Source organism: Myotis lucifugus, unplaced genomic scaffold (genome assembly GCF_000147115.1).
Source record: "Myotis lucifugus unplaced genomic scaffold, Myoluc2.0 scaffold_128, whole genome shotgun sequence".
NCBI lineage: Eukaryota > Metazoa > Chordata > Mammalia > Chiroptera > Vespertilionidae > Myotis > Myotis lucifugus.
The window spans coordinates 1,116,526-1,124,257 of NW_005871176.1; the positions used below are offsets into that span (position 1 = coordinate 1,116,526).

At 50.6% G+C, this 7,732-nt stretch overlaps 1 pseudogene; it reads left to right on the top strand.

The window, feature by feature from the left end:
- Positions 1-606: 606 nt before the first annotated feature.
- LOC111827083 lies at positions 607-715 on the top strand (annotated as a pseudogene).
- The last annotated feature ends 7,017 nt before the right edge of the window (positions 716-7,732 follow it).

Here is a 7,732-nt window from a genome sequence, read left to right on the forward strand (position 1 = left end):
AAGGCATTCAATGCCCCATTGGAAAGCTAGCACTTCTAGTGCAACCTGGTACCCTGGATCAGAGCCTGGAAAAGCAAAGGGACAATACTGGAAACACTGATGGAATCTGTCATTTTGTTAATAGCGTTGAGCTAATGCTAATTTCCTGATTTTTAACAGACATACCATGGCGATGTGACACGTTAACATTAGGGGAAGGATAGATGGGAACTCTCTGTAATATCTTTACAACTCTTCTGTGAATCTAAAATTATTTCCAAAAAAATTTTTTAATATACTAGTAAGGCTAGGACTTTATCTTGAGAGTAAAGGGAAAGCCACGGAAGGGTTTATAGCCATGAATAACCAGGTCCAATTTGTGCTACAAAGATTTCCCTGGCTAAAGTGAGAGATTGGAAAGGGTAAGACTGGACCCAGAGAGAGAATCTCCCAAAATCCAATAAGCTGTTGAGATGCAGAGAAGGGAGCAGATTTGAGAGCTCATCAGAGGGTTGAATTCAAGGAATTTGCTTTTTCTTTTCTTTTTTTTTTAATATAGATATTTATTTATTATTTCAAAGAGGAAGGGAAAGGGAGAGAGAGAGAGAAACATCAATGATGTGAGACAGCTTTGCGCAGAGGCAGCATCGTAGCCAATGAGGTTTATCAGAGGCGCGATTATTGTTAATTGGGAAAAAAAATGATGAGAGAGAATCATTAAGAGGCGGTTTCCTGCATGCCGCCAACTGGGGAATTGAGCCCACAACCCAGGCATGTGCCCTGACTGGGACTTGAACCATAACCTCCTGGTTTATAGGTCAACACTCAACCACTGAGCCACACCAGCTGGGCAGGAATTTGCTTTTGATTGGACAAGAAATAAAGGGGAGGGCTGAACCAAGGAAGATACTTGAGTTGCTGGATTGAGCAATGTGCTTGCCAAGATTCTTTGATGGCAAGTGACAGAAATACAATCAAATTATGAAGGAAAAGGGTAAATGTTACCCAACGACTCACCCCTGTCCTGAAAACAAACTGAAGGAAGTGAAGTGGGGGAGCTGACTTGAGGAGTGACTGGAACCTGGGCCTCAGGCACCTTGAGGATACCCTCTTCCTGAATGTCTTGTTGACATTCTCTATCCAACAGCGAAGAGCTCGGGGGACTCATATCTTTAAAGCCTGTAACCATTAGGAAAAGACATTTTTCCCATCAGCTCTAGTTAGAAAAATCCCAGGGAAGAGCTATGATTGGTCAGGCTTGATCAGGTGTCCCTCTCTGCACCTGGCCCTGTGGCCTGAGGCCTAGGAAACAATAATTGGCCTAATTTGGATGTTTTCCACTCCCCTTCCCTCTGGCCAGGAGGTAAAATACTGATAGGCTGGTCCCATTAGAACTAGACTGGAAGAGGAACAATTACACCAAGAAAGTAAGTGCTGTTACCTGAAGAAATGTGGAAGAAACAGGCAAAGGGATGGATGGCAGTGTCATTTCCAGGGACAGAGAAGGACAAGGGGAAAGCAGGTAGAAGAGGTGGAGCACAAAGGAAATGGGTTTGGTTCTGGACTTGGGAGATGTCAGGTGCCTAGAAGGTCTCAGGGGGAGAAGCCCCACAAGCTCAGGAGGGGTCTTCTCTGTGAACTCCATTTGGCTTCCTGTGAACTTGAACAGTCAAGCTTCCTTTCTCCAAAGGCCCACGGGCTTCTGGGGCCTAATGCTTTTAGCGCTGATTGGCCCTCACAGGCCCTTCTAGTCACACTGACTTATCACAGCCCACACACAGCACAGCAGCACAAGATGGATAGATGGATAGTTGGATAGCTGCATGAATAGATGATTGTAGAAATGGGTGGATGGATTAATGGATCATGGATGGTTGGATGGGTGTTTGGTTGTTGGATGGATGGGTAGGTGGTTGAATGGATAGGTGGATGGGTAGATCAATGGATAATGGATGATGGATAGTTACATAAATAGACAATGGTAGAGATGGATGGATCATGGATGGTTGGATGGATATTTGGTTGTTGGATGGATGGATACAATACTGAGATGTGTGATACATCTTCCCAGTGCACACTGAACTGACAATTCAGTGGAAAACAATGACACAGAAATGGATTATTACAGCAGAGAGAGGCATAGAATCTAGCTGGGGGGGGCGGGGGGGATGCAGTGGGTAGGGTCAAGCCGGAGTTGGTTAGCCTGTCAGAAGAGGAGAGATAATGAAGGTAGTTTCAGCCCTCAAGGAACTCACAATCTAATTAAATAACTAGCCACTTCAGATTATTTCTGAAACTGAACCAGGTATGAATAAATCTATAAACAGAACACTTAGGTAAACAAGGGGTTCTTTAAAAGGCAGTGAGCTCAGACATATAATAAGTCCTGATTCAAAACATCATTTTCTCCTTGGAACCACCTCAGAGTTAATTCCCCAAATTTGCCAGAACACACGCATTTCTTTGTCCCTGCTGCTCAGCCTCACCTCCTCCCTGGGCCGCCTGTGCTACCGTGATAGGAAAATAAATACACGAAGCCGTCTCCACTGTGCACGCCCGCAGCTGTGTTACAAGGTGAACCGGGCCCAATCATCTCCCGAGAACAGGCAATCAGAAGCGGACCAAATGCCCACAAGCCCGTGTGGTGCTGGCCTTCCCATTAGTGGTTGAGATTTCAGTCTTAAATAGGAAACAATTCGTGGCATGAAATCTGAAAAATTCCCAACCAGGAGTAATTGCCTGAGCCCCGGACTCGGCCTTGGCCCTGGTTCTGCCACTGGTCGTTGCACCCCGTGCGGGAGGGGGTCTCCAGGATCCCCCGAGATGATTTCTAAGCTCTCAATTCTGATCTTCAGCAACAGACATATTTTTTATTTGCAGTTTAAAAATGAAGGGATTTCAAGAATTTTCAAAGATCGAATGGCCTGAGGCAAAGTCCCTTCTGATCTCTGAGCCTCTATTCACCATCTGACACGGGAAGGCGATCGGCCATCCAGCCTCACAGCGGTGCTGAGGGGGCTCAGATGTGACCACGTCCATGAAATGCTGACAGACTGTAAAGCTCTGCACCAGTGAGTGAGGGGTGGTCTTCTGGACATTCAGAGGGTGTGGGCCCTCCCCGTGAATGTGAGCTGTGCCTCTGAAGGGCCCTTAGCGGTCTGCTGACCATCTCTGGCTGGGGAACCAAGGCCCAGAGCAGTGCAGGGACCCCTCCTGAGTCTGTGGGACTGGCACTAGGTCTCCTCGCAACCAGGATGCTGCCCAGACTGCTCGTCACAGGTCCTGGCCTGGCCAGAGCCTCCATCCTCCAGGGTCTCCGATTTGGTTCAGTTTCAGGAAGAATCTGAAGTGGCTTCAGATTCCAAATCTCTTCTGCCTGCAGTTCCCCCAGCAGCACCAACCACATGTGAGGTGGCGCCCAGGCAAAGACACCCACCCGGTGGCAGTAACAGTGGTGACAGGGCAGCTGGAGAGTGGGTGGCCGAGGGAGGTGTTGTTTTCCTCTGCTCGGTGCTGGCACACAGGGAGGCTCACGAAGATTGCTGCTGCTGCTACTATCAAGGCTGCAGGCCAGCTGGGTTGGGGTGGGGCGGGGGGGGCGGGGTCCTTAGGGAAAATGGCAATGGTCCAGAGCCATCCTCAGCCCAATCTCTGGGCAGAAAAGAGTGCTAATAACGACTTCCTGCCCTTTGCTGACTACCTGGGATGGGCCAGGCTCCAGAGGGTGGTTACAAGCTGGCTTGTGGAGTCAGGTGCCATGTGTTCAAGTCCAAGTTCTGCCATTTACTACCCTGTGTGACTGCAAGCAGAGAGCTCATCTCTTTACTCCAGTCCCCTAGTGTGTAAAGATGGTTTCACCGTGGTGTCTCCCTCAAAGGGCTGTTGGGAGGATTACATGAGATAGTGTGGGCAAAGGGCTGTCGGGCAGACTGCTGATAAACAGCCTCTCCGATGAAGATGTGGATGCAGGAGGTTCATGGCCGGGCGTGTGGGGGGCCTCTTGGGAAGACACCTGCGAGGGGTGTGGAAGCAGGATTAGGCAGAAGGAGACGCTGACCTGCTCTGAAGCTGCCACAGCTGGAGCTCTGGGTCAGGCTCACCCTTCAAGTTCTCCCACACTGAGGTCAGGGGGCTGCACCCCAGAAGGGCTGTGACCTTAACTTGGGCTAAGGGCAATCCGAGGAGGCTCTCAGCATCGAGCTCTCTGCAGGCAACACTCCTGGAAACTGGAGGGTGAGCCGCCTCAGTCCTGAAGGGGGGCCTCGGCCGCACGCTGCACCATCCACACTAAGAGCCTGTGTGGCCACGGACCAGGTCTTGTTCACTGAACCCAGCACATCAGGCAGGCAGCCTGTGGTGACTCATGAATGAATGAATGAGTGAAAGAATGAGTGAATGAGAGATTAAATGAATGAAGTGATGGAAAAAGAAGAGTCGCTTGGTGTGATTTACCCCAGTCCTCTAGAAATGACCCCCCAAAAAAGGAGAGAGCCCTTGCCTCAAAGTCTTAATACTCCAATCTTGCCATGACCCCTCCCCTGGCCCATATCACTCCCCAATATGACATAGAGCAGCGGTTCTCAACCTGTGGGTCGCGACCCCTTTGGCGGTCAAACGACCCTTTCACAGGGGTCGCCTAAGACCATCCTGCATATCAGATATTTACGTTACGGTTCATAACAGTGGCAACATTACAGTTATGAAGTAGCAACGAAAAGAATTTTATGGTTGGGTCACAACATGAGGAACTGTATTTAAAGGGCCAGAAGGTTGAGAACCACTGAAGAGGGAACCTCCCCCAACCCAATTCAGTGAGAACCAAATTGGCCCCCAGACATGTGGAACTTGTCTAAAATCATAGAAATTAGTCTTTAAAAGCTTGTCAAAGCCAAATGAGGAAACTGAGACCCAGAGAGGGTACATGAGCTACCCAAGATCACACAGCAAGCTAGCAGCCAAGCCTGACGCTGCTATAGTCAGCCAGCCCTCCCCAGACTCCAGCAAACCCAACCAGCTCTTGTTCACAGTTGTGCTAGCCCAGCAACCCTGCTGTCCCCTCTCCCTGGGGGTAGTGAGTGGAGAAGACATCTCTTCTCCCTGTCCCTACTGTCAACAGGACAATTGGAAGTTCTCTGGAGCCTGCAGATCCCTCGGCCTCCCCTCTACCCGCTCCCTTCTCCTCCCTGGGTCCTCTTGCCTCACCTTGCCTCTCTGGCCACCAAACTCTGCAGAGGCTGTAAGCGAGCGAGCGTGGGAGGTTGACACCAGGGAGGCTGCAGGTTGGAAATAAATTCTAATCAAACACAGAATCATTCCATCTTCTCCCTCCGCTCGGAGGAGAGCGTTTGGGCCGGGTATTACTCATATGTTCGGAGAGAAATCTTCTGAGGCTTCTCAGAGCCAGAGGGGAACTGGCAGGGTTGGGAGGATAAAGATCTTCTCTTTTTTCCCCCCAGGCTGGTTCTTGCTTTGATTACCTTCTTTCTCTGCCTCTCATTAGGGCAGGACTTTGAGAAGATAGATTTCACTTGGCCTTTCTCTCCCCATCTTAAAGGCACAGGATGTTGGAGGGATGGGGGTGGGGCCAGCCCTGCAGGTTATGGAAGGCGAAGGCGACAGGAGGGGACACGGGGGATGGGTTGTCGTAGCCATTGAGGACAGGGGCCACTAGCAAGGAAGCCACGAAAGAAAGGATTCATCACAAGCCCACCTCAATCCTAAATCTGTCCACAAAATGGACCCAGAATCCAAACCCCTCTCTCTTCTCACAGCTAGCATCCCGCCCCGCCCTTTCTGGTCGCCATCATCTCCTCTTCGGACCACTGTAGGAGCCCCGCCATCTGCAAGTGGGCCCCCCACTCCGTCTTCCCCGCCCCCCATAGTCCCTCATCCAAGCAGCTTTTAAAAGCTTAAATCATGCCCCATCCCTGCCCTGCTGAGAACAGAATCTAACCCAACCATGGCCGGCGAGGCTCTCTCCTTGTTCTGGCTCCTATGCCCTCATCTCCAGGCCCCAGCCACCCTGCCCTTCTTCCTGACCCTGGAGGATGCCGACCTCTTCCCCAGGAATTGCTGCAAATGCCCCTTCCTCCGAGGAGCTTTCCCCACCCACCTGAGCTAAAGCAACACCCACCCCTGTCACTCAACCACATGGTCCCACTTCCTCTCTGGAGAACTTTGCACTGTGTCAGTGCAACTAACACCATGCAATTAACTGAGTTCCAATGACCTCTCCCCAAATTCCTTGGAGTTCCAGGGGCGCGTGAGGAGTAAGAGACATCCTGTGTGAGATCTGGAAGGTGAGAGTGGAGCAGCAGCAGCTACGAATGTTGATTATGGGTCAGGGCTGGGCAAACCCTTGTCTCAGCGCCACCTCCCCTTCCCCGTTGATGAGGGATGGCACGTGGACCTGCAGCTCCTCCAGCTCCACCTGATCTCTCCCCTTCAGCTTCTCTGAGTCATGAGCCAAGTGTGTGTGCAGGTTGATGGTGAAGGTACCAGCTTGTCCAACGGGTCACTCACAGCACTGAGGTTGGAGGTGGGGAGAGACAGGTGCGGGTTTCAGTGCCCTTGCTCACACCCACATCCAGCTTTCCCTCCTGACCACCTGGCCGACTTGCAGCAACTCAGGCCTAGTCCCAGATGCAGCAGCCTACACAGACTGCCCACGAGTTCCCACACTTGAATGAAGTCTTATTCTGTACCATTCCTAGTGGTGCTTCTGCTCTGACTGAAGCCTGATGGAAGGTAGTTCAGTTATAATATGCTTGTTGACTTCCTCACCACACCCGATGGGGAGATCTTTGAAGGCAAGGATCCTGTCCACCTTTTCACAGCTGGATCCCCAGCACATGGAACAGAATCTGGCATGTAGCAGGTGTTCAGTAGTAATTGAGGGACGCAATAGCTTCCATTATCTGGAAGGACTTGGCGAATAAGAAGACACTATACACATGAAAAGATGACTGGCCCACAATCTCCTTGTATGCATCTAGGACATGCACAGCACCAAGGAGACCTGTCTCTTCTGCCTCAAACTGCATCCTAACCAAAGTGGTGCCCCACCCCCAGAATATTCCTCCCTCTCACTGCCCACCTCCTCCAAAGGATGGCCAAGGCTTCCCATCTCCCCATCCCACCTCTTCTAACTCCCAACTCCCTATGTTCTGGTGCTTGCCTCAGGGTCACAGAGATGGTCATACCCAAGGTCACCCATGCCCAGATGACCACCAGGCCCTGGATCTCCTCAACACTACTAACCACCACCCTCTCTTCAAGCTCTCATCCCATCTGGTTCTGCTCCTGTTTCTCAGAACATGCCTCCTCTGACTTTTCAATCTTCCAATGGACTGTTCCCAGGGTTCTCTCCTCCATCCCTGAGCTCCTAACCCCCAAGCCCAGGCAATAACACCCACCATCATCACGTGACCCATTTCCTTCAAGATCATAATCTCAGACCTTTATCTCCCAGTTGCAACAACTCTTCTGATTCCCCCATTTCCAATGGTCTACAACCGCTGTGACATTTTGACACAATATTTTTGGGCTCAGAAGCATCAAAATGTTTGTGTCCAATTGTAAATTTATGCTTTTTATTATCAAGTGCCATTCCCAACCCACATCTCTGACCCTAGACCCATTGAGTATTGTAAACAGACCCTTGAGAAGAGAAGGGAAGGGAAAGGAAGGGAAGGGAAGGGAAGGGAAGGGAAGGGAAGGGAAGGGAAGGGAAGGGAAGGGAAGGGAAGGGAAA